Raw genomic sequence first — 14,826 nt, forward strand, 5'->3', positions numbered from 1 at the left:
GCAATAATATGGCCAAGATATGTAATATCTGTGCATACATCAAGTACAGTACCAGATAGATAAAAATCAGGAAAATGAGAATGTTTATCATCTCTACTTCTTATAGTCATAATTTTACTCTTTTTTGGATTATACTTTATATCAAAATCTACCCCATACTGTGTGCATAGTCTCAAAAGCTGTTGTATACCAGCACTATATGGGCTAAAAATGACCAAGTCATCAGCGTACATAAGGTGATTAATTAGTGAGTCACCAACCCTACAACCTGTACCACAAGCATTTAAAATCATAGACAAATCATTCATATACACATTAAAAAGAAAAGGAGACAGAATTCCACCCTGTCGAACCCCATTGGTCACTTTAAAGGGAGCCGTTGTTACACTGCCCCATTTAACTCTCATTGTCTGATGAGAATACCAATAGACCAAGATTCTAATCAAAAAACCAGGGACCCCACTTTTAATCAATTTTAAAAACAATTTTTGATGATTAACACGGTCAAATGCTTTAGAGGCATCAATGAAGCACAAGAACATTGTGGAATTTTGTTTATTATATCTATCTAAAATTTCCTTTAGTGCAAAAATACATAAATCAGTACCATGCTTACGTTTAAAACCAAATTGATTATCCGTAGACAGGACGTACCTCTCAAGTCTAAACAGAACAACTGTCTCCAATACTTTTGACATAACACTGGCCAAAGCTATTGGCCTATAGTTATCTGAGCTATTCAGCTTCCCCACTTTATCCTTGATAACAGGTACCAGCTCAACAGCCAGCATAGAATCAGGTAACTCCCCATGTACAAAAAACCCTGTGTAGCACATAGCCACCAGAGGACACAGTTTCTTACTTGCAAATTTAAGATGTTCAGCTGTAATATGATCCGGACCACATGCCTTATTATCCCTTAGCTTCAATATTGCTTCATGGATTTCAGAAGAAGTAATAACAACATCATCATTATACTCCACATTATCCACCACAAACAGATTACTTTTTACACAGTTTAGTAGTTCACAATAATGTTTCCGCCATAACTGTGAAATTTCATCAGGACCACTCACACCATCTATATTAGACGGAAGAGATATTTTGGAATTATTAATAGTTTTAATTTCTTTCCAGAAATCATTAACATTATTATTTTGCAGCTTCCATGCCAGTGAATCAGACCTCATAATGTTTTCATTTCTTTTAATATAGCGAAGTGCACATTTAAATCTGGCATTAGTGCTTTTTTTTGTTTCAAACAAAGGGCCATGCCTACTTTTGCCTGACTCAGCCCATTTTTTAAAAGCATTACGGGCCTCTACATGAAGCTCTTCTACGTATTCCTTCCAACCTGGCTTAGCAATGCACAAGTTTTTCCTAGGTTTATATAGAGGCCTACTCGAAATACTGAGAGACTCCACAATAGCTTCATACAGAGAACATAAAGCCTTACAGTGTTGGACATTCTTACAATTCATATCCCGACACAATAAGGCATCATTTGGGACCTCAATATTGGCCAACAAAGCATCTGAATGATCCACATATCTATTAAGATCCCGCTTAGAGATTTTTGACCAATTTATTTTCTCTACATCAATGCCATTGTCCACAGGCAACAACACCGGTATAGTGCCCGTGTTCAGCACCACGAAAAAAGGTATATGGTCCGTAGTAGCCAGATCATACTCAATCTTCATTATGTCAATGGAGTCATGGGCATCCACTGTACAAAGGCAGTGATCTAGCCAGGAAGTAGAGTGCCAGGCCTCACTGATATAAGTATAACTATCATTTGGCAATAGTACCTTACTAGATAAAATTAATCCACTGTCTGTACAAAACTGCAATAAATGTTTACCAAATGAAGAGTTTGCATCAGTAATGTCAGCATTCATGTCACCTAAAACATATATACAGGTGGATGAATTATCCTGAATAAAAGACATAATGAATGCCAATCTACTGAGGTACTCATCCTCATTAAATATGCACTCATATGGCATATAAACATTCAAAATTATTATCTTCCTGTCATTACAACACAGCTCAATACCAATGGCCCAATCAACTCCCAATCTTATAACACTGACCAACTGATCATATTTTTTATTCCACAACGTAGCAACCCCCCCAGGAATTCTCCCCCGGACAACTTTAGCACTTAAGTCTGTTGTTGATTCACCCGCTCCATGAAAGTTACTATGCAGGGAATTTAATCCATCCAGTTCTTGTTTAGCAAGGAACGTCTCCTGGACACACAAAATGTCACATCTCTCCATCAATTTGTCCACAACGACACGGCGTGATTTATCAGTATCACTGTGGCCAACACGCAGTCCGCGCGCATTATAAGACGCAACACTAATGTTCATATTGATTAATTAATTACATAGCAGCAACTGCAGACTTACTCCCGTGTGGAGCTACAAGTGTACCACCCCGCTCATTGCCCAAGACTTTGGAGCCACGGGCCTCATAATAGCGGCGAACATAAGTCCCGTCGGGCCAGAGTTTTGGATTGTATATATCAGCAACATTGTTACATTCAGCAGTAATGTGAAACGAGCCATACCTGCTATGGGCCATCTCAATCTTCCGACACGTCACTATTCCATTCTCCAGTTTCTCAGATAGATATCCACGTAGCGTGCCAGCATCCAGCGTGGGAGAAAACCTAGTGGCAAACACATTCACCAACTTTGTTTTCACCACTCCAATGTTGCTCTCAGTACCGGTACCAATTATTCCCACATTCCTCTGCCCACGTTTAAGGTGATTTTGCTTGTTGTGGGATTTCCGTGGCACACTTATAAGGGACCCTGATTTTTTGCGACCTTCTTTCACAACAACACTCCACTGTGAGGACTGTATTTGTGATCGTGGCGATGTTACTGCTACATCCAGGAGCTCCTGCTGTTGAGCGGAACCCTCCAGTCCCTTCACCCCCCCACATGAGCTGCTGGCGATCTCAGTATCCAGACCCAGGTGACAAGGCTTCCCAGCAAGAGACGTTGTTAACTCCTCCTGTCGATCAGGGCCTGCACGCTCCGACATCCCTTCACATGCGGTGCCATCAGCCCCTATATCATAACCCGATGTGCAGTGCGTTTCCACCGCAGTCACTCGGCGATCCATGGTCGCAACAATTGTCCCCAAGTTTTCACCCACTTCTGTCTGTATTTGCAATGCCCTCCTCAGGCCAGAAACTTCTTGGTTCAGCTGCTCCATTCGGCTAAGCAACGCCGAGGCATCCATATGGCCAAATCCCACAGGTGGCAGTTCATCCAAATAATGTGAAACAAACCGCGGAATATTCTCACCACACTCATTTAAAACCTTCAAACAGGCCTTGATATTATTCACGTCCTTCTGTGGACCTTTGTGTCCAATACAGCGTAGCGTGGTATCCGGGCATACATCAAACAAAAGCCGCTTGGACTCCTCTATCCACTCAGATGAAAAGTTATTAGTTGCTAGCAAAACAATCTCATCATGGCTTAACGTCTTCATTTTAACCACGATGAAATTTAACAGTTCATCTTCCACTATCACCTTCCCATTGTCCGTTTTATAAATTGCCGGTTTTGTACGGGGGCAAGCCGAGCCTCCACCAGCGGCTCTCATCAACACTGCCGCCATCATAAAAATTCACTTTTCAGAAGTAGTTCTGGCTACGATGTTCTTCCGCAAGACGCAAGCAGTTCTGTTTATTAACCGCTAGAGCGTCAAAAGTTACCCACCGCAGCTTTAAGTGCTAACTCTTAAGGCTGTATGCATTTTATTTGATCAAAAATAGTAAAAAAATAATGTAAAATATTATTATAAAGTTTTTTAGCATCATTTCTGAAGTCTTCAGTGCATGAACCTCAGAAATCATTCTAACATGCTGATTTAGTGCTGGATTTTTATTGGTACTCAGTTATCTATATTTTTGCTGCTTAATATTTCTTGGAAACATTTTTATGATGCTTTGATGAATATAACGTTTAAAAGAACAATTTATCTGAAGTATAATTTTGACACATTATAAATGTTTTCATTTTTATCAATTTAAAGCCTGTGGAATAGCTTAAATTGGTCAGTATAAATTAGATTGGGGGCTTTAAAGGCCCAGACTGAGAGTTCTGGAACTTAATACCTCAAAGTAGAGATTTTCCTACAAGGTGACTTTATTGTTAGAGCAGGAGATTATAAATCTGAAAGAGAAGTGAAGTAATATCATAACTTTTTTATAGATATGATGTGTCATTTGTGGAAATACTTTCAGTATTCTGAGAAGAACTATCTGTCATTTCTACCGCATAATGTAGCTCCAGTCTGGATCCAGAACACCTGAGAAGAGATGATGCTGACCCTCAGAGGACCCCAGATGATGCTAACCCTGAATCAACAAACAGAACTAACAAATATTGCTACAAGTGTGACTGCATCATATAATAATTATTAATTATTAATAATATTAATAATGTTCATCGTCTGACTGACTACGTCTTGTATTAATTTTTCTAAAAATCCTGACAGTCACCACTAGGCTACTACTAAATATTGTAGAAACATAATTGTCTGTAAAGTTGCTTTGAAACGATTTGTATTGTAAAAAGCCCTATACAAATAAACTTGAACTGAATTGAATTGAACTGTGTGCTAAATAAAAACAGTAATTTCTATTAAATAACACTCACACATGCATCAAACATTGAATGGTTGTATATCATGTTTTCTGAATTTATTGAAATGTTTTACAACATTGATAATAATCAGAAATGTTTCTAGAGCAGCAGAACAGCATATTAAAATGATTTCTGAAGGGTTTTGTGACACTGAAGTCACACACACACACACACACACACACACATAGTCGTGGCCAAAAATATCAGCCCCCTTGGTAAATATGATCAAAGAAGGCTGTGATAATTGATCTGCATTGTTAATCTTTTGGATCTTTCTTTGATCTTTTTTTTTTTTTTATCACACAGATGTATCCTTTCATTGGATAATAAGAATTTAAAATGGGGGGAAATATCATTTTTGAATAAAGGTTATTCTCTAATACACATTGGCCACAATTAACGCCACCCTTTTATTTAATACTTTTTGAAACCTCCATTTTTATCACACAGATGTATCCTTTCATAGGATAATAAGAATTTAAAATGAGGGAAATATCATTTTTGAATAAAGGTTTTTCTCTAATACACATTGGCCACAATTAAGGCCACCCTTTTATTTAATACTTTTTGAAACCTCCATTTGCCAGTTTAACATGTTTAAATTTTCTCCTATAATGCCTGATGAGGTAAGAGAACACATGGCAGGAGATTCCAGATAATTCCTTCATCCAGAATCATTCCAGAATCTTTAGATTCGCAGCTCCATGTTGGTGCTTCTTCTCTTCAGTTCACTCCTCTCATTTTCTAGGGTTCAGGTCAGAGGACTGAAATGGCCATAGCAGAAGCTTGGTTTTGTGCTCAGTGACACATTTCTGTTTTTTTTTTTTTTGTTGTTTTTTTTTTTTTTTGAGGTTTGTGTTTGAATTATTGTACGATTGGAATATCCAAACATGGCCCATTTTAAGAATTCTAACAGAGTCAGTCACTTACTGATATGTTATCTGTTGGTATTTGATGGAATCCATGATGCCATATATCTAAAGAATATGTCCAGGACCTCCAGCAGAAATATAGGCCCACAACATAAAAAATACAGCTGTATATTTCATTGTACACATGGGGTACTTTTTGTCTCTGTGTTCACCAAACCCACCTTGATTGATTGCTGCTAAAAAGCTAATTTTTTAGATCAATCTCACCATAGAAGCCAGTCCTGTTTGAAGTTCCAGTCATGTCTGATAACTGAATATGCCATTTCCATATAACATCATTTACGGGTGTATTTCTGTTTATTTCCATTTCAAATTGCATTATGGGACTTTGAGCTCTGCTGCAACTGCCTTGGACAGCACAAGTGACGGTGCAATTTGCAGTAGTTTTAAATGTTATATTGTCTGGGTTCATCTTGTGTATACCATTTTGAATTTCCCTTTGCTATTGCTAACTCTAAAGTAAGCTAACTTAACGTTCATGAACTGCTGTTATTAACCAACCCTTGTTTAGGGAGATTAAAGAGCTGTTTTTTCTTAGAAGATTTAAAACCAACCAGGTTTGTATGAGTTGTTTTTTGGAATATTAGGTCAGAGCAAGTTATCATTGTTATTATCGTTATTTTGCTTCTCCATTCTTTGTGGCAGTGGGTCTGTTAATTTCCATTACTATTGTCAGTATTTTTATTTGAAGCGGGAGATTTTGACTGCTTAAAAAAAAAAAAAAAACAGCATCTCCTCTGTGTTAACAAGCTGGCTGTTGTAACGGAAACAGATCAATTTAGCTCAAAGGGAATCATTTAAGATTTTAAAGGGAATTTGAACAGAATCACTGTTTCACGGCTGCGTCACTGAGACGCCCTGCGATTCAGTGAACGAGCCGTTTAACATCAAATCTGTGCTGGATACTAATATCCAAACTATAGTGAAACGCTATCAATTAGCACAGTAACAAGATCGGCAGTTTAAGACATTAACTCGTAAGCACAAAACACAAGATACTTCTCTTTTCAATATGAATAAGGCTTTATTAGTTAAATCTAATACATATAAGCTAATCTAACACATAAACGCACGCACTCACACATTCACACAAGTTGCAGGAAGATCGAAAGTTAGGGAAAGATGAGTTTAAGAGAATGGAAATATGGAATCCCAAGTTTACAGCAATACGTTAAATTGCATAGACATGAACAACCATCAATCACGTAATTAGCCCTCGCATTGAGTTCCTCAATGTGACTAAAATTATATTAGATAAACCAGCACAACAAATATCTTGGGATAAATTGCCTTCATTTCCTGTGAAAGGGACTCCCATTGAAAGGGGTATCCCGGTGTCGCTGATTGGCTGGAAGTTCAGTAGTGGCTGAATGACGTCTTGGGAAGCCCGTGGTTGTTGGGCGTTGGCTGAAAGTGCAGAGTCGTGTGCGCTGGTCGAAGTTGAACGGGCATCAGAGGTCAGGCGTCGGAGACTCGACGTTACAAAACTTAACTCAGAACACGAAACTCTCAAACGGAAAAGAAAAGAAATAAAGTTTGACGAGACTAGGTTGTGTTCCTTCTCATTGTGGCTAAGTAGCAGCAGGCATGCAGGCTGAAGCACGCAGGAACAGTGATGACAAACAGCATGGCTAGAAGCTACAAGCTAGCAGAAGCATAGCTAGAGACTAGAAGCAGACTCTAAAAGCAGACTAAAAGCAGAGAGCAGGCATGACTGATAGCACAAGCAAGGCTAGAACTAAAAGCAAGATTTAATGGTGTCCAAAGTATTTAAAGTGGCCTGTTGGCCACACCTCAAATGTTGTCTTGACCAATCAGATATTGTCTATCTTACCAAGCATGTGGTCCGAATTTTCCTGCCTCGCAGGGTCTAATTTTGGACATGATTCCTATTACCAGGTTATGATATATCTTACAAATAAATGATTGTCAGGACAATATCAGGCAAGAAAATTCAATCACACACATACCAGACATGACTATGTATCCTTCATCTATCCCATAGTTATTAAAAAAGAACATACACAATAAGTGATTATAACATGATAGTCAAATGTGTGGGTTACACATAAATGAATATGGAGTGAAGCGATGGACTGATTCATTTATAAGTCTTTTTGAGTTCATTCTGGTCCATATATATGTACAAAAGCAGTTTCTTTGCCATTCCCATGACAAAGACTTTTCTGTGAAGACAGAGGTTTAAAGCCCTTCCCCCCTTAGGAATTTCAGTCTGGTTCTGCAAGGTGGGGGGAAGTCAATAGAAGTGTTTAACTCATGGGTTTCCATGTGATGTCCAGCGTTGCATTTCAATTATGAACAACAAATTTGACAATCTCTTCTGCAAATTAAAATTGTCAATAATTGTTCTAGTGGTGTTAATGTTGAAAGCTGTTGTGTGCACAAGTTGGTTGGTCATCTTGCTTGGTTCTTGTGGTACTAGAACTGATTTATGACTTCCTGAGGAATTCGGCTCGTGTTCAAAACAGCTTTGATAGACTCTGTTTGATATCTTGTGTCAGTCCATAAACGTTGTTAAAGTAAGCTTTCTCATTGCTAGCCATAGTTTGCTGCTCTGTCTAGTCGATCTGCTGTTCCTGCTTTTTTTTTTTTTTTTTTTTTTTTCTGCCTTGCCTCTCGTTACTCAGTAGCCCACATCTACCAGGCGGCTGTCTCTACTCACCTGTGCATTGCCTTCGGCTACGGCTTTCCAGCACTGATCTGCCACTGATCTCCGCATCAAGGCGCTCTCCTCGGCCACCAAGCCTTCAATACCCCCACGTTTCTTGGGCTTTGCCAATTTTTATCGGCGATTCATCAGGAATTTTGGCCAGGTAGCTGCACCCCTAACGGTGCTCACCTCCATTAAGGTACCGTTCACCTGGAATACTCAGGCTCAGGAGGCCTTTGATAATTTAAAGTCCCGGTTTATCTCTGCTCCTGTTCTCTCTGTTCCAGATCCTGAACGGCAATTCATTGTTGAGGTGGACGCGTCAGAAGTTGGGGTAGGCGTGGCCTTGTCCCAGCACTCCAGTAAGGATGGGAAGGTGCATCCTTGTGCATATTTTTCCCATCGCCTTAAACAGGCTGAATGAAACTACGACATAGGTAATCGTGAGCTATTGGCGGTGAGGTTGGCCTTGGGTGAGTGGCGCCACTGGTTGGAGGGGTCGGCGCTGCCCTTCTTGGTCTGGATGGATCATAAGAACTTAGAATATATCCGTTCGACCAAGAGGCTGAGTCCGCGCCAGGCCCGCTGGGCACTCTTCTTTGACCGTTTTAACTTCACCCTTTTGTACCAGCCTGGGGCTAACAACGTCAAACCTGATACTCTATCCCGTCAGTTCGAGCGGCCAGGAGAGGAGGTGCCTACCGAGACTATACTCCCGGATGGAGTAGTGGTGGGGGTTCTCTCCTGGGACGTTAAGCAGCTGGTGGAGGAGGCCGGACAAGGGGTGGAAGTACCAGTTGAGTGTCCGGTGGGTCGGTTGTTTGTGCCGGCAGTGATACGCCCTGAGGTCCTTCAGTGGGGTCATGAATCTAAGGTCACCTGCCATCCAGGAATCAGGAGTTCTCTGGCTGCCATCCTTCAGTGATTTTGGTGGCCCTCAATGGGTCAGGATGTCAGGCAGTTTGTATTGGCTTGTTCTGTTTGTGGTCAGAACAAGGTTTCTAACCTTCCCTACTTTGGCCAACTTCAACCCCTGCCCATTCCCTCTCATCCCTGGTCACACATTGCCTTAGATTTTATCTCTGGCTTGCCTGTCTTGAATGGTTACACTGTTATTCTCACAGTGGTGGATTGCTTTTCTAAGGCGGTTCATTTTGTGCCCCTACCCAAATTCCCTTCTGCCACGGAGACAGCACAACTGGTAATTGACCACGTCTTCCGTATCCATGGCCTTCCGGTGGACTTAGTCTCTGACAGGGGTCCCCATTTTTTCTCCCGTTTTTCGTTTTTGGAGAGAATTTTGTCGACAGATTGGGGCCTCTACAAGTCTGTCATCAGGATTTCATCCCCAGACCAACGGTCAGTGTGAACGAGCCAATCAGGATCTCCACTGCCTGGCATTCCGTAACCCTGCCTCCTGGAGCCAACAGCTCACTTGGATTGAGTATTCCCATAATCCTCTTCCAGTAGCATCCACATGTATGTCACCCTTTGAATGTTCTGTTGGTTACTCTCCTCCCTTATTTCCCTCTCAGGAACCCGATGCTGCAGTTCCGTCTGTCCTAGCCTTTGTTCGAAGATGTCGTTGCATCTGGAGGAAGGCTAGGAAGGCCCTGGTCCAGGCCTCTAGACGGACCAAGGCAGTGGCTGATCGCAACCGGATTCCAGTGCCCCGTTATGTCTGTGGTCAGAAGGTATGGCTGTCTACCAAGAACCTGCCTCTCAGGGCTGTCTCTCGCAAATTGGCACCCAGGTTCATTGGCCCATACCAGATCACCAAGGTCCTTAATCCGGTTGCGATACGGGCTCAAGTTGCCCTCCTCTTTTGGTCGGGTTCATTCTGTTTTCCATGTATCCAGGGTTAAACCAGTTTTAAGGTCCCCCCTTAATACCAACAGTTCTTCCCCGGCCCCCGTCTCCCTCGTCTAGTGGATGGTTCTCCTGTCTATTCTGTTAGGAGATTACTAGATGTTCGTCGTCGTGGCAGGGGTTTTCAATACCTGGTGGTCTCTACTCACCTGTGCATTGCCTACGGACTCCGGCTACGGCTTTCCAGCGCTGATCTGCCACCTGTTCCCCACTGCTGTGCGGCTGTTGCTGTAGGGATCACCAAGCTGGCCATTCATGCAGAGTGCTGACTGTCTCGTGCTCCAGCTGATTAAGTCCTCTGAGTTTATCAATAAAACGTTGTGATGAGTGGGGAGGGGCCGAGGGATGTGGGATCGAGCGAGGCAGGTGGAGTGATTGGGAAATGAGTGACACCTGCGACCCGCCACCAGTCTCGAGTCCCACAGAGGAGATGGAAGGATATAAAACTGGAGCGATGACAGTGAAGGACAAGAGAGGACCAGGCCTGGGCTTTTAGTTATGTTTGCTTTTTATTTGTGTGCATCAGTCGTCCGTGAGGGGCTGATGCGCTGTTTTGTGTTTATTTTGAAGCATCATTTGGATTGTCCACCATTTCCTGCCTCCTTCTTCCCGATGATTATGGAGATTTTATTATTACAGTGGTGCCGAAGCCCGGGAGGAAGAGGGACACGCTGCTGAAGATCCTTTGCCGCTGTGGTGAATCTGCGGTACCCTCGAGCTGGCGAGGAGTGTGCCGCCATGGACGCTCGAGGCGGTGGGCTGGAGTGGGTTGCCGGGGACGCCTCCTTCTTCCCGATGATTATGGAGATTTTATTATTACAAACGTGTCATTCATTCAACCACAGTTGGATCCTGTTCCTTTCCCTGACAGTTAACGTGTTGATGTGCGAAATCAGTGGTGTCTTTTGGGGGGCTAAATGTTAAATGAAGGATCTCTTTTAAAGTAGGGCCATTTTGAGTGAGCGAAAACCCTAACTTAATCCAACATTTATATTTGTTAGTAAGGTTAAATAAACTGTTGCTTGCTGCAGGCAGGTCTGCCATATCTGTGTTTGGGAAAATATATGGGAATCAGAGGAGTTTCTACAGATCCAATAAAACTCCTCCAGGGCCTGATGGAGTACTTTGCAGAGGAGCCAAAGGAGCTGCTGCTAAACGAAGAAGTAAGCACACAGCATAAAAAAACTCATAATTTTATTGGAATTTGGTTTAGTAGGTGGAGAAAGTAGTAACACACTGATACCAATGTTACCACTGCCGATACAGAGTCCTGAGCATTGCAGGGAAATTCCGCAGAAAAACAACATTTTGTGATTCAGATATTTCTTTGTCTTCACCTCTCTTTTAGGATACCTTAGCAGAACTGCCAAGCAACCTGTGCATCATAGTTGTGGGTAAGGATATTCATGTCTGCTCTTAAATTTTTGAAAGTGCTGTATATTTGTTTCATTGATTAAAAAAAATATATATATTGTTGTTATTTACATGTTTTGCAGTTGAAGAAAGATACAAAATATCAGTGGATGAAGTCAACCACATTATCGGCTGTTCTCTGATTGCTGTCAGCTATTTGTTCAGCCTCTTCTATGTGCTGAACATCATGTACCCCAAAGGGAGCAGCCCTGACTCTGGAATTTATCCAGAGGTAGGCCTATATTTTTAAACAAAGTTCTTTTGTACATTTTATAGTATACTTTGTTTTACAATGCCATGCCAAAGTGACATGATACATTTTTTTGTGTTGTCACAGGAGCCTGCTGGGTATCAATCCAGAACGTGGGTCTAAAGCAGAATAAAAGGGCACAAAATAGTAGAACATTCCAACAAATCTGCTTCGATGCCTGTCAGACCTGAGTGACTTCCAGAATCCTTGGAAGATTTAAAGGTCATAACACAAACTCCTTTGTTACTCACACTGTCTTATTCTGTTGAAATCTTGTACATTTGGCACAACTCTGTAAACTCAGCTGCTGGCTGAGACAAACCGGCCGCTCCTCTCTATCAGGTAATGTTACCTGCAGGCAGGAAATAACAGCAGAGAGAGAGAGGAGGAGGAAGAACTGATGCCCGAGTTCTTCATTCTTTTGCAAATATTGCCCAGTATTGTGATGTCAGATATTGAGTTTGTATAGTGACTTTGCTGTTGTAAACTTTATTGTTGCTGCTCTAGCAAGTTATAATTAAAATATGAAATTCTAGTCCTATTCTGAATTTTAAAACAACCACGGAGCTAATATGCAAACCTTAGTGTTTGTTTATTTATGGTAAGTCATATTGTCATCTCAATATATCAATGTTATCACACATCGCAGATTTTTCTCCTATGATGCTGGCTGTCCTTACACCCTAGCTTGTTTCATTTCTCATTTGGTCGGTTGTTTGCTAGGATGGCTGAATTTGCGATGCAGTGAAGGGCTTGGCTTAATTTAACTAAAGTCATAGATGAGGAAGTGAAATGCCATTTATGTTCCAAGTTCATTTCTTGGGATACATGTTCAATGCTATTTAAAGCACCGCAGCAAGATCCATTTGCTAATTAATATTTTTTTGTTTTTGCTTAACAGCCATAGAAGTAGCATCTGGAACGGAGAGAAAGGAGTGTTGTGTGTTTGTGTGTCTCAGTCTCAGTCTCAACAGGCATGCTATTGTACTCCCATTACCAACTAGGCACTCAAAACGATAGACTTGTTAAATTGTGTTTTGTTCTTAATACTTCATTATGTTTACTGTGACAAACTTTTATAGTACAAACATGTTTTTTTGGCAGCATATTCATTATTTTTCACACAGTAGCAGTAGAATGCATGGATCACTTTTTCTCGCTTAATCTGCACTCTGTTCCTGAACTGGGTTGGGTTTGTTTCAATGCTATTATGGACAGCAGGGTTCATGTTGTCTTTTCTAACCGTTTTCTAACAGGGTTTAGAAATTTTTAATGCGTGCTTCAGTCACGTTAATCTGTGAAATTGGTCATTTTGTCCCAAACTAGTGAAAATCTAAAACAATGATTCAAAAAAATATATTTTTTGAGAGATGTCCCAATGTTGTTGTTTTATCTACACTACTTTAATACAACAGTGGTTTGACAAAATATTGGATATAATTAAATAATAATAAATGAATTAACATTTACCATTTCATGTAAGAGCATTTATTTCAGCCTGTGTTTATGACCAAACTGTCCAAACACGCATTACATCTGTATTGTATTGCATTACATCTCTAAGATGACACCAAGAGCTTGTGACGGTATTTGGCCTTAGAAAAGTTGCCAGGGGTGCCAGGGGTAAAAACCACCACAATTATTGACTTTAAATACATCATCAGCGATATTACATATAATGATGACACTATTATATTAGATGGAATAAATGAAAAAAGGAACAACAGGGAAGTTGATTCAAAAGTTTTCCATTCATAATCAATTCCAATTCATTTACTTCAATTCAGTACATTATACTTAACACAGTAAAAAGAAAAGAAAAGAAATAACTGGAAATAAAATAATAAATCGCAACTCGAGCGCCAACATAAATAAAATGAAATCTCCCTACACCAAAAACCTCCTCAAAACACACTACATATAATGCCCTTAATTAGCATTGAAATCACCATCATAACTTCACAACCAATTGGAAAATGCTCTCTCTCTCAAAAACTCAATTTTACATGCGAATTACTTCCAATAACTTCTTAATGCTTTACGAAATTTAATGAGGGAATCACATTCCTCAAAATAGAAATCCTAAGCAATAATACACAAAAGACTGCAGCATTAAATGTAGTATGAACACATTAATGCAAGGCGGGCTACCACAACACTCACAAACCGTGCGCTAGTGTGACCATGACCTGGAATAACCCGCACACCTAACCAAGGCGAGAGAGAGAGAGAGAGAGAGAGAGAGAGAGAAAGAGAGAGACGCAATCATACTTCCTTAAATAACTTCCTACATGGTTCCCCGTATATCCCCGTATATATGTCTTCCAGCCAATTCTATCAAACCTTTACAATTAATTCAAAATGCGGCAGCAAGATTAATTTTTAATGAGCCAAAAAGAATACACGTCACACCTCTGTTTATCAATTTGCACTTGCTTCCAATAGCTGCTCGCATAAAATTCAAGGCATTGATGTTTGCCTACAAAACTACCGCTGGCTCTGCACCTATTTACCAAAATTTGTTACTTCATACTTATGTGCCCTCTAGAAGCTTGCATTCTGCAAGTGAACGTCACTTGATTGTGCCATCCCAAAGAAGCACAAAGTCACTTTTACGGACTTTTAAATTAAATGTTCCCTCCTGGTTGAATGACCTTCCCAACTCAATCCGAGCAGCTGAGTCCTTAGCCATCTTCAAGAATCGCCTTAAAACAAACACATCTCTTCCATATTTATTTGACACTCTAACTTTATCACTCAATATTCTAATTCTATTCTTGAAAAATCTAACTACCTTTCTAATCTTTTTGATTCTATATTTATTTTCATTTATTATGCAATTATATATATGTGTGTATGTGTAAAGACCTCTAACTAGCTTGCTCTATTCTTTTTTTTATTCTATCTGTTTTCTTTTTATTTATTATATCATTTAAAACCCCATGCTACGTGTACTGTGTTAACCTAACTGAGAATTTTATAGCACTAATATATCATTGCTCTTTTTGTTGTTTT

At 40.4% G+C, this 14,826-nt stretch overlaps 1 protein-coding gene across 1 annotated transcript in view; it reads right to left on the bottom strand.

The window, feature by feature from the left end:
• LOC127977656 (spondin-1-like) overlaps positions 1 to 14,826 on the bottom strand; it is a 228,372-nt gene that overhangs the window by 164,077 nt on the left and 49,469 nt on the right. The window lies entirely within an intron of this gene.

This window comes from Carassius gibelio, chromosome B18 (assembly GCF_023724105.1).
Source record: "Carassius gibelio isolate Cgi1373 ecotype wild population from Czech Republic chromosome B18, carGib1.2-hapl.c, whole genome shotgun sequence".
Taxonomy (NCBI): domain Eukaryota; kingdom Metazoa; phylum Chordata; class Actinopteri; order Cypriniformes; family Cyprinidae; genus Carassius; species Carassius gibelio.